General features: G+C 39.3%; 1 long non-coding RNA gene across 1 annotated transcript; it reads right to left on the bottom strand.

Moving 5' to 3' along the window:
- Positions 1–10,052: 10,052 nt before the first annotated feature.
- LOC118794397 lies at positions 10,053–12,883 on the bottom strand. The gene is made up of 3 exons (XR_005005767.1): positions 12,660–12,883; positions 10,837–10,887; positions 10,053–10,399 (listed from the first exon to the last, which is right to left on the bottom strand). It is a non-coding gene; the product is annotated as an uncharacterized LOC118794397 (long non-coding RNA).

Below are 12,883 nucleotides of genomic sequence, written 5' to 3'. Positions count from 1 at the left end.
TAATTGTTAGTTACTCTGTGGTTACTCTGAACTACAGGGCCAAGTACTTTAGTCCTCCCCCATGTCCCCGACTACCCATCTCCCCATCTCCCTGTCTCCCCTCTGTCCTCTCTCCCTTTCCGTCCCACTCTCTCTATCTCCCTCTGACCCTCTCTCTCTCTCTGTCCCTCTCTCTCCCTCTCCCCTCCCTTCCCTCTCTCCCCCCTCAGGCACTGTGTCTAGTTTCATGGAGCAATTGAAGGTGACAGGGGCAGCAAGAGAGAGAGAGAGGGAGAGAGGGAGAGGTAGGGGGAGGACGCATCACAGTGTCGCCTGGGGCTACACAGCAGTAGAGAAAGGGAGGGAGGGAGGGAAAAACAGAGGGAAAGGGTAGGGAAGACAAACAGGGGAAATGATAGGTAAAGGAAGTATTGTGCTAATTTAAAGCAAAAAAAAAAAAAAGAGACAAAGAAAGAGACGGGGAGAGATACAAGCACCGAGTAAGAGAACGATGCGGTGCACTCTCCTTTTCTCCCCCGAGAGAGTACTTTGCCTGGGCATATGAATATTCATATGTAGTTAATATATTAACATTTATGTTTCCCTCTCTGGCACTGCATTGATAGTCCTAATATCCCAATGTAGAAATGATACAGTCAGTAAGTGTGCGTGTACCCCCCCCCTTCCCCAATTCTCTTTTGTTTTGTTTTAAAGACTTGATGAAAATTTGTCCCGGCATGGTTGCTATGGTGACCTTGCTTCCTCTCCCCCTCCCTCAGCTCATCCCCCCTTCCAGCAGTAAAAAGAGAGGGAGAGAGAGGGTGACAGGAATGAACTAACAAGAGACTGAAAAAAAAATTGTGCCCTAAAGGTTCACATATCTTTATACATGTGTACACACAGACAGAGACACATATATGGTACATGCACGAACATGAACTGTAAACTAACGCACACAATTAAACGCAAACAATACTCACAGAACAGAATACACACAAATAAGATAAACACACACACAATAATATTTCCCGGTGCATGTACATATAAACAAATGCAGTGGCACACTTGCATACATACTTACAGTGTAAACATAAAAAAAAGCCTAACAGGATATATGTGGTTGTATATAGTAGCAAACATATCCATGTATATACATGTTTGCAGTTTATTCTTTTCTTCTGTTCTTTCACCCTCTCTTTTTCAGTGTGTCTTTTCTGTCTCTGTTGTTTGTCACTTCTGCCCCTTTTCTGAGGCAACCCTCTGAAGAAAGTGACGGAGAGAGAGAGGGGAGCGTGGCGCTTTGTCAACCGGAAATAAAACAAGTTGGCACACCCCCCCCCTCCCCGTCCCCGTCCCCATTCCTCTCCTCTGCTGCTCAAAGATATATTTATACCCTCACCCCTCTGTTGTTTCTATCTCTCTGTCTTTTAATTAAACAACCCATCTCCACAGATGCAATGTTTTACTTCCATTTGATGCTAATGGCAATATAATTGTTTTGTCTATATCATACTGCACTGCTTGTTCTGGGGTATGCACAATACCTCATTATGCTGTTTTTGTACATAACGGAATGTATACCATGTTTTCATAATGGCATAATATTCTTCTCTGCACTGCACCACATTTAAAATTTGTACCGTACTGTTCAGCACAGCAGTCCAGCAGAGACTAAAGAACATTACAAATATGAAAATAAATGTCAAACATACATAAACAAGATCATACAGGTTTGATGCAATATAGAGAACAAAAGTAAATATGCACATAAAAATCCATGTGATTCTTAGTTATATAAGTATGTTGTCTGTGTCGTGACAGACAATAAGATAAGATCATAAACTGCAGACTGTGTTAATAAAGGTATACAGAGTAAGTACAGCTTTGTACTGCAGAACACTGCAATATAAAATTAATACCATGTACTGCACATTACATCCTGTTACTACTCCACTTAACTGTATTGTTAAATAATTTGAAATATTTACATGTTGTATAACATTAGACTTTTTCGCAAAAGCTGGATATCTCTGCTAGTGCTATTACGTTATCCATTTACTTTATACTAGGGTATCCAAGTTGATTGCAGGAAAACTGCAGTTCTCCCTCCGGCTATCTCTGGTTGATCCACACCTGGAAAACAGGTGATTCAAGTTCTCAACCAATGAATGACACCTACTGAATTCCCTGCGGCTCCCTGGCACTGAACCTGACCACCTGTGCCCCATGCCACTCCTGACTGTCTTGTGTTTTACAATGGCTCTGATCACTTCCCTCTTCCTCTGTTCTAACATCTCTCTCTGAGACCCTTCCAATTCACTCTTAAAATGCTATGCGATTTTTTATTCAAACAGGATTTTTCTTTTTCAACATGTCAGGAGGTCTTTGATTTTTTTTCTGGTTAATCCAATAAAATATGTTAATGTGACATCAGAAATGTGACATTGTGCAGTAATGGAAAAACACGATAACAAAAATGCAATTATATAGAGTAGCATGATAAAGCATCACACATAATAACACAGCACATAAAGTGGTCTCCAAGTGCATTCATGCAACACCCCTGCTAAACAATGACAAAAATGTCATTTCAGAGGAAAAAATGTGGGCAGTCTTTGCACAACTGCCAGAAAATATTCAAAATTTCAATAATACCAACACTACAGAATAAAAGCATTTATTTTAGAAATAACTATGTAGCAAAAAAGATTGTCGATTGTGTACACATTTTGTAATTATCTACATATAAAATTCTTTTATATCCTGCATCATGTTTCCACCTTGTGTAGCTTTAAAAAACACCTTGGATGTTAAAGCACATTCATCACCATGCTGAAAATCATGAGAGCCATCAGAAAAATTTCAGGGTCACAAAAAGTCAGGAGACAGCTATTAAAAACATTCTCCTTCTAATGAATCCATCAATTTCCACTGTTCTGGCCATCATTAAAAATGCCAGGGGTACTATTTGCTGCCTTGTTAGGAATAGGGTGGAGATTTTTCTCATGTTCGTGGAAAGGTTGTTTTGGAGGCAAAGTCCCAAGAGCAAAATTGGAGATTTTAAAGATAGCTTGTCATAGAACATCTCAAAAAATACCATTTCATATTGACTACATGTATCTTGTGTTCATGTCAGAGTTCCCAAGCTGCAATGTAATAACACTTCGGTTTTTCTGTCAAATTAAACAAAAAATGATCTTATGAATATATTTGTAAGTGGTATTGTAGGTTCTGAATAAGTAAGGATAATGTTGAAGGAAATGTTGTCACCTCTGTGAAATACGGAGGTAGATCTGTTTTGCTTTGGGGTTGTTTTACACCTTGGTGCTCGAGTTAGAATTGAGGGAAAGATTCAAAACATATACCAAAAAGTTCAAATGTATACTACATTTCGTCTATAAAGATAATTTACTCTGCCAAGAAGTAGATATACCAACTTAAAATAATGATATAAAGCACACATTAAATTGTTCGAAGGTTTACAAATAATTACTTGAGCACAAAATGGTAACGTGAGCATATGTAATACATTTGTTACTGGAACTCAGGGAAGCAGTTCAAAAATAATTGAGTTCAAAGGAGATTATAGAAATCTACTAAGTGATCAAATGTTCAATTGCATGAACCCCTAAAAAGACCACATGGATTATCTGAGTGACAATAAAGTTGAGGCAGAATGCATAAAGAGGAATAATTTAGCATTTGTGACTACATTTGATCATTGTGGTTTTTCAAAAGAAAACATGCAGTTATTTGTAAGATGAATGTTGTCATTGTGTGTTGGTAAAGTTTAGTTATTTCATTTCATATTTCAGCCCATTGCATGTCTACCTCCTACAACCTGACTGTATGGACCTCTGGGTCAATGTATGTCCAATTAATTAATTCAATTCAATTTCAAGTCAGTGATAAGTATAGCAAGCAGTCTTTGTTTCACCCATTCCTGCATATTTCCTGCTCCCCAGCCTTGTCTCTATTTGTTGGGAATATTATTGGGTATTGCAGCAAATATTGACTGTGCAACATACTCACACAAGTATAGTTTTCTCACTATATTGCATATACTTGCATATTGTACACATATATACATGCTATTTCTTTATCCATGCCTTACACACACACTATGTTTATGTTTCTATCCCTGTCTGTTGAAATGTATGGCAAAATGGGTGTCTATCCAAAGCATAACTTTGAATACAGTGGTAAACAATCGTGCAGGCGTGTTATCCCTTATTCCCTCTTCTCTTCTTTTTCACTTTGGCCTCACCTCTCCTTCTCACCTCAGCTGTTAAATAACACCCTATTTGCCCTTTCCATTCCTTCAGTTTTTTCTCCCTCTCTGTCTCTTCTCTTCCTCCACACTCTCCCCATCCCTCCTTTCTCTCCACCCCTTTTCTCTCTCACTTCATCACCCCTTTCTCTGCCATTAAGTTCAAACCTGACACTGACACTGACTCGCTATGTCACCCCTCTCTCTCTCTCTCTCTCTCTCTCCCACCCTCTCTATATCCCAACCTCTCTCTCTCTTGCCCTCTCTCTCTCTGTCTCTCCCTCTCTCTCTCGATCCATTGCTTCGAGGACAAGAGTGCCTGCAGACGCTTTTTTCTCTTTCCAGCCCTCCCTCCCTCTCTCCCTCTCTTTCGCCCTGTCTAACTCGCTCCATCTTTCCATCCCTATCTTCGCACACATAGTCCACCATCAACAAAGCAAGGGAGAGAAGAGAAGAGGCAGGGAAGACGGAAAGGGAGGACAACAGAAAGAGGCCAGGGAGAAGATCGTTGTCATTACCTCTACCCATCCTTCTCTGTCAATTGGTAAGTTTCCATTTTTTAAACTTGACCATTTCAAAGATGTGCGGTGTGGTGTATGAAAGAGACCAGTAGGATACGGGAAAGGTATAGAAACTGCAGCAGAAAAGGACAAAGAGAGACTTGCTCGAAGAGCCACAGTCGTCAAAAGGAAGAGGAGGAAGGAGAGTTGGGGTAAAGCAAGGGTCGATAAGCGTCAAAACAGTTTTACACAAAAAAAGGGAGCCAAACAATCTTGACCTTTGACTTTGATCCTGTCAGAGTTTGAGCATTTCAGAAGGCATTATGTCATAAGATACTTTTCATATGGCATTGTTTTTTCATGTAATGATTTCATTTTCCAATTTGCAAGTAAGAAAACACATGGATGTTGTACAATAAATATTAAATAGAACTGTGAAAGTTATGTAAAAGAATAAATATTTTTAACTATAATAATTGTGTAGCACTATGTAAAAGCAGAATAGTACAATAACAAATATATATCATATATATGACACATGTAAAAGACAATAAATATTCACATAAGCAGTATTTGTAAAGCACTTGCGTGTATAATGCATGAGGCTCTCTTTCCCTTAATGTTAGCTGACAGTACTATCACTGCAGTGCTCAGATAGCGTGTATGTACTATGTATGAGACCACACACGCAGTGTCAATGCTAATGTACTGTTGTTCCCAATTAGTCAGTGTGCATAAAGTGATCTCCCTCGCTCTTTCCCCCCGCTCCCTCTTTCACTGTGATAATAATTCACTGCGGTATTCACTGCAAATAGTGTGCACACTAACCCCCCCTGTTCCTGTCTGTCTTTCCCTGTAGCTCTTTTGGTTTTAGTTGGAGGGAGAGAGGAGGTCAGGGGTCAGGGTGGAGAAGGGGAAAGGGTCAGAGGGAAGAGCATATAATGTACGAGACATTCACCATGTTGAATCTTCAAAGTGGGTCAAACTGGACTGCACCAAACAACTGGTACCCTCAATCAGGCACAGTGGCAACACAGCACAGCACAGGTAAGAATCATCCAGGTGAAGAGGGGACAAGCAATGTGTCTACAGCCTTCATTATGTTATATTTTATTATTTGCTTTGCTCCACATTTGTCCAGTAGATTTCATTTTTACATTTATAATACTGGATATTTATTGACACATCTTGGGTATCTTGTTTATACAGTAGCAGTGGTTCACCTGGGAAGTGCAACCAAGTCAAGTTACTCAACTGCAACACTGCATTGCTGTGCCTTTACTGGGAGAAAGATTGTCCATTTGTTTTGGCATTGCAGACTGCTGCGTATGTGTCTTCCTCGCTGGAGATCGCTGCGTTGTGACTCTGCATGGGGAGAACTGGAGATGATTCCACTTGATTGCACTCAAACAGAGGGTGCCAATAGCTCCAAACATTTCCTGCAGTCTTTACACATCGCTGAAATTAAACTATAAAACTGCTGAATGATTTAAGTATATCATGTATCCAATTGAATTAATTAGCTAGTTTCATGAAATCTCACCATCGCTCTTTATTTCAGAGGGCTGTTTGGATGAAGTGAATGGGAAAATGGGAGGAGGAGGAGGAGGAGAAGGAGTTCAGGGAGAGAGGGATGAGGCAGAAGAATCTCAGCTCCACCTGCAGTTGAAGAGGAAATTGCAGAGAAACCGAACAAGTTTCACTCAGGAACAGATTGAGGCACTGGAAAAAGGTTAGTCCAATGTTCCTCTGTGTTAGATGTTGTAGACCCAGCTGAGCTTCATAAAGAAATATTTATAAGAGATAACTTAGGGGTCTGTTGTTAACAAACATAATGCTTTCATATGTGTGATGTAGCACTAAGTAACCACATTCATAATGATTTATAATCATTAATAGCTGCTTATTACAACTGACAAACTCTCGCAGTCACATGCTATCAGAATGTATTGCTTAACGTGAGCAGTAGTAAGGGGCTGTTACAAAATGTTATGAATGTTGTCATGTAGTTCTGAATATTAATGAAAGTCATGTTAATGAAATTGTGAATTATTTTGTCTTCTGTAGCACTTATGAAGGTATTATTTATGTCTACCTTAAGTAAGTAAGTAAGTACTTTAAGTAATACCTAAAGTAAAACGTTATTAATCATCTATGATGATTCTTGAACACAAAATAAGAGGTCCAAGAGAAGTCCATAACCTTCACTACAGAGGGACTACTCTCATGATTCTCTATCTGCATAGCAATTTATAGACAAAATTACTTTTGCTATTCAATTACATTCATTTTGTTGCGATGCCATTTACACTTCTTTCCAATTTGTTTGTTCCCCTCATAAAAATTTAAGAACGGCTGAATGAATGAGGAGAAGAAATTAAAAAAAAAAAGAAATTATTGCTGACCTTTTGTTCATCAAAAACCATTTTACAGATCTTGCCATGAAAATCCCTCACAAAATGGTACTCCCTTTTCCCTCTCCCTCTTGCGTTTTGTTGTAGAGGGAGGGTAGAGGGTAAAAATGATGCCCACCATGATACAACATTAGATGTGTATTGTTTATGCAGTATGTTAAAGTCATGTCACTCTGCCTCTCAGAGTTTGAAAGGACACATTACCCAGATGTCTTTGCAAGAGAGAGATTAGCAGCCAAGATTGACCTTCCTGAAGCACGGATTCAGGTATGGGAATGCCTCCGTGTTCCCCTTCATCTGTCTGTCCATCGGTCCCTTGGAAACACACTCTAAGAACTGTATAATGGAAATAATAATGACTACTAATGACTGACAAATACATTTCATCATCTGATGTATAATGTTGCATCCTGTCCAATTAGTTTGATGTACATTGTGTATTGACCTGGTTTGTCCATGATTGACAGGTGTGGTTCTCCAACCGGAGAGCCAAATGGAGGAGGGAGGAGAAGCTGCGCAATCAGAGAAAGGCAGGGGGAGGAACGTCCTGTTCCCAAGCACACACGCCCCTGAACACATCCTTCAACTCTGCTGTGTACCAACACCAACACGCCAACAACACAGGTCTGTGTGCAGTCTAAACTCAAGCTTATGTGGACTGGAAGCTCCAGTTGTTAACTAAACCTAAAATTACGACAGCATCTTCTCTCTGCCCCCCCATATCCATCTCCCTCCATCCTTCCATCCTCCAGTTCCCTGTAGAGTTTGCAATCATTAGAGAGAGACTAAATTGCTAACATAGTGCCATCTCAAATAACCTATAGAAGTGTACAATGGAATTGTGCTGCATATGAGAACCATATGCTATGAAAAAGCTATCATGATGTTTTTTACTGTAGCCAGTATCTGGGGACTGTGTGTCCTGTGTGCGCTGTACTTACTGTCCCTATTTCTGCTCTCTGGAGCTATATCCATTAGAATACTAGAGCGAATTTAGCTAACTACTGAGTAGGCATGTGCAGATCCATTGTGCAGAGTAGGCAACTGCCTCATTGCCCTTTCAAAAATAATAACCGTCATTCAGTTTGATGCAATACATTCATGTTTATAACAATTTAGTCTTAACCGAATGCTCAGGTTTAGCGCATTTTTCACATGTAGAGAGTTGACTGCAGTGCTTTTAATGAAAACCGCACCAATACACTATGTTTACGTTTTACTTTTACATTTATTTATTTGGCAGACGCTTTAATCCAAATGAACTTTCGCTGTAAATTGTATTATCCCCTGTCTTAGTGTTGGTATAAATATACTGTATTCAGTGATGGAATTAAGTGATGATGGCTGGGTGGGGAGGATCCCCAAATGACTAACTCCACTGCTAACTGCACTAACCCCCCAACTCTCACCATTTCTCAGGCTCTATGCTCGGTCGCATTGACTCCTCGGTCTCCAGCTACAGCTCTCTCTCTGTCTTCTCTGGAGTTCAGGTAATCCTTCTCATCACTACCCCTTCTACAGCAACACTTCACCCTCCTACACCTTTCAGAGGCAGCCGCACGCGTCACAACGATGATTCAGCTGAAATTATTATGTTTGTGTTTCTCGTTTGAATTAATATTTAGAATATTTATCTCTGAAGGCTTTTCTTACACAAGGATTGCAAAACTTCTCCAAGGACAGTTTCAACAGGTTGATAATGCACAAGTTTGTAGCTATGACAACTTGCCAACACAGAGTAAAAGTGGAAGTTTAATATAATAATTAATGCTCAGCGCAGGTCACACAACACATGCTGTAATATTACATTACACGTACTGCCTGGGGCCCATCTGTGTGTTTTATTGTGGATTGATTAACTGGTAGCTGAACTGATTCCGAAAAAATGAATGAACTTGATAAAAATCCAGATCTACAGATGACCCTTCAAGTCAACGTGTTGGCTCCATCTTGTGGTTATTATAGACCCTGTCTTGGTCCCAATGCATCAGTATTTCTTTTTGTATATTATCATACTGAATTTTTACAAAGAGGAACTACAATGAATATCTCAATTTTATATGTTGTACCTTACCTTTAAAATATACCATACTTTATTTTGATGTGTCTGTCACAGCTAGAGAGATTCACTGCTCCTTATACTGTCTGGATGAGTCACCTCAACCTCCATGCCTGCTCTAATCCCATCCAGATAATATAAGGAACTATATGCAGATTTTGAACCACACTGACATAGAATATGAGGGCTCCAGCACAGAATAATTTTGTTCAATTAAGATATTTTAAAAGGTAGGAACAAGAATACTTAGTATTTAAAACAATGAGGTGTAGCAATTCAGAACAAAAGTGTTGGGGATGGAGTTCCTCTTTTAGGTGTATTGACAATAAAAACATAATTGTCACTAGTATTCAGTGAATTATAGATTATTATAAAAAAATGTTTTGTCGTAACTCCTATTCTTTCTTTTGGCTGTGCTGTTAAATAACATTTATGATGGTACAGTACTTCAGACACAAGTCAGTCTCTTTTCACTGCATCTGTAGTCACATAACACCATCAAATTGCATTCACTTTGAGTATGAGTTTTAAATTAAAATCACCATACTGATAATAAAGGTCACATTTTATCATAATACCAGATGCTTACCATTTTATGTATTTGTCTCATCTTAATGGTTGGTGAATTTTTCAGCATTCCTGCTAAGGACAAAGTTGTTGTATTGAAACATGTAATGAATTTGAGTTTGCATTTATTAGGGACAGAGATTTTATTGTAATGTGAATTTCTGTATGAGAATTAATGCATTATTGCTTTGTGGAAAGATTATAAACAGGTGATAACTAATTTGTTTCTTCCTTTTGCTATTTCTCAATCATGATTTCCCCTTCCCCTCCTGGTCCCTGCTCTGCCTGTTGTCATCTCTCTTTTTGTAATTCACCTCACCTGTCTCTTATCAGTCTTTACCCCCCCAGTCTGCTCCCTCTTACTCCTGCATGCTTCCTCCGTCCCCCTCTGCCCCTCCTCCGCCCCCTCGGAACTTTGAATCATCTTCTCCTTACTCCTCCCCTCACTTGGCTCCACCTCCCACGGCTAACTCCAATACGGGTAAGTCTCTCTGCCAGTGCTTCTGTATGAGTAGAAGCAGACCGGAGGTATGTTTCACAGTAACACTCTTTCTCCCTCTCTGTTCCTCAGGTCTGATCTCTCCCGGAGTGTCAGTGCCAGTGCAGGTTCCTGGGGATGAGCAGAGCTTGGGTCAGAATCTGGGTCAGTACTGGTCCAGACTACAGTGAAAGAGGAAGAGAGAGGGAAAAGAGAGACAAAGAAGGGAAAGAGTGAGAGAGAGGCTCCCGAAAGCACATACACACTTATGGAAAGAGATGGGGAAAGACGTAATGAAAGATGAGATGTAATGAAGCTTAGACATAAAAGCTACTTCATGCTTTGACTTAGCGCATGACTGATATAAGATGCACATGAAGATGGGATCATCTGAGAAAGGAAGAAAGGAGAAAAAAAGTGGAGACTAAGCTACAGAAACAACTTTAAACACAGTATTCTTTCAGTATTAAAACCCAACCTAACCAGACATTATACATAGATTACGTTTAGAAAGGAGAAAAGGAGCAAGACAGTGTAAATGAAAAAGAGGAAGGGAGGAAAGAATTTACCCTATTTTCCTGATTGTGATCAATGATGTTCACCTGGAGACTTAACAGACTCTGGAATTGAAGTACGAAGGACAAATAATCAAGTGCAATCCTGAACAAGTATAAATGAACCAATGACAATCAAGCACCAACTGTCATCAAGCACTGAAAAGTTCTCAGGTGTGCAGCAAATCGTGAAAGAGTCACTTTCAGCAAATGACAATCAAAGACGACTATATAAAGGCTGAAGACAATCAATTATTGCAGACTAAGAGACTATTGGGAAACAAGTATGACATTCTGCTGATCTTTGACAACCATGCATGGACCACAAACAACCAACGAATCAACCGTGTACCCTGAAAACCCCATTCCAGTCAAGAAATAATAAGAATGCAGGATGTAACTGTGGTGTTTGTTATATTTGACATTCTTTCTTATTGTCTGCTTCCACTTTACAATATTTTCCCTCTTCAGGTTGTTACTTTACTCTTTTCTATTTATTTTTTTTTCTTTTTGCTTGTTCTTCTCTCTGTGTTGGCATTGTATAAGTATGTGTTTTTGATGTGTTTGTGTTTTAGTGTCAGCTGTTTTGTGAAAGACCTTTTAATCATGAATAAAGATCTGACTGAAAGTTAAATGCGCAGTTTTGTTCTATAATGCACAGGTTTGTAATGCAGCCGTTAACATCAGCACTACCTTTGCATTTTAGTGTGGGCAGACGACAGTAAGGTAAGAGAAAATAAATAATAAAGTGAACTAACATTTACACTGAATTTACACAGAATTTTACTAAGATGCCACTGACACTAACAATGAGGTAGAGAGATGGGGTAGAGCATGATAATTTGGTGTTTAGCCAATGTTTATTTCTCGCTCTCTCTCTGCGGTAGTATTTCCTGCATACGTGACGATGGAGTTCCTGTTTTTGTCGCTGAAATCACCACACCCACTGAAAATACCACACAAAGAGACACGCAGGTTTCTCATGCATAGTAACAAACACGCCACACGAAAAAGCACATGGACAAAGAGGAACTCATCCTGATGCAAAAATTGATGCAGATTGACTTATACACGCATTCCTATACATGTATGTGCTCCTTTCAAGTTCTCATTTCTAGTGCTGAACAGAATAAAGCAAGATTATTCCTGGGGTTTTAAGCTCGAAGGAGATGTTTCACAAACCTGATATATTCAGTTCCATGTTGTTATGTACTCTTTAGTTCTAATTTGGATCTAGGTTGTACCCTCCATAATGTCATACAACTTTAATGTTAAAACGCTGGGAAAAAAAGCCCCTACGGTACCAAGTCACTAACAGTTACATCTATAAATTGCATGTGCCATGCATTTTTTTCATTATGTTACTAATTCAGAGATTTTTCAGAAGAGAGAAGTATGAGTTTAACTTATGTTGTGGGTAATGATCTGTGTGGGCTAATTACTGAAATGATGCCCCCGTTTAAAGTGCACTGTATTGAAGTCACGTCAGCTCCCAGTCCCACTGGATCTCCCACTGCAATTAAGCACTGCCCTTGTTTATTTGGTTTCTTTAAATAAGGCTCACCCTTTACTCCGTTTCTATCTCATTCCCTTTATCTCAATCGTTTCCTTTCTCCCTCTCTCCTCTAATTCTTTTCCGCTGCATATCATTCTCTCATCTCTGTTTAGCATACTTTAATTCAATAAAATATGTCGTAGTGATTACAATAGAGGTTTGATATGATGTAAAGCACAAAGAAATGTATATATGTAATCTGTAATTCATGTTTCTCTCGTACCTTTGTGGTTTATATACTTCATGGTACTTTATGGTGCATATATGTCTGATTCTATCTTACCTCAAAGCATTTCTGTCTCCGGATGTCCATTGCTGACCTGAAGCCACAAGTCTTCTGAAAATCTATCTCTTTTTGACCCTCTCTGTCTGTATCCACTTCCAAAGAGACAAGGTTTTGCACAGACAGTGTTTTCATCAAAAACATACAATGAAACAGAAATTCTTTGGTTCTATTTACTCCTGCTGTGACATCTGTCTGGATAGAGTGCTCATGCTGTGACAAGC

Source organism: Megalops cyprinoides, chromosome 19, assembly GCF_013368585.1.
Source record: "Megalops cyprinoides isolate fMegCyp1 chromosome 19, fMegCyp1.pri, whole genome shotgun sequence".
NCBI classification, from domain to species: Eukaryota; Metazoa; Chordata; class Actinopteri; order Elopiformes; family Megalopidae; genus Megalops; species Megalops cyprinoides.
This window is presented reverse-complemented; position numbering and strand designations above follow the sequence as displayed.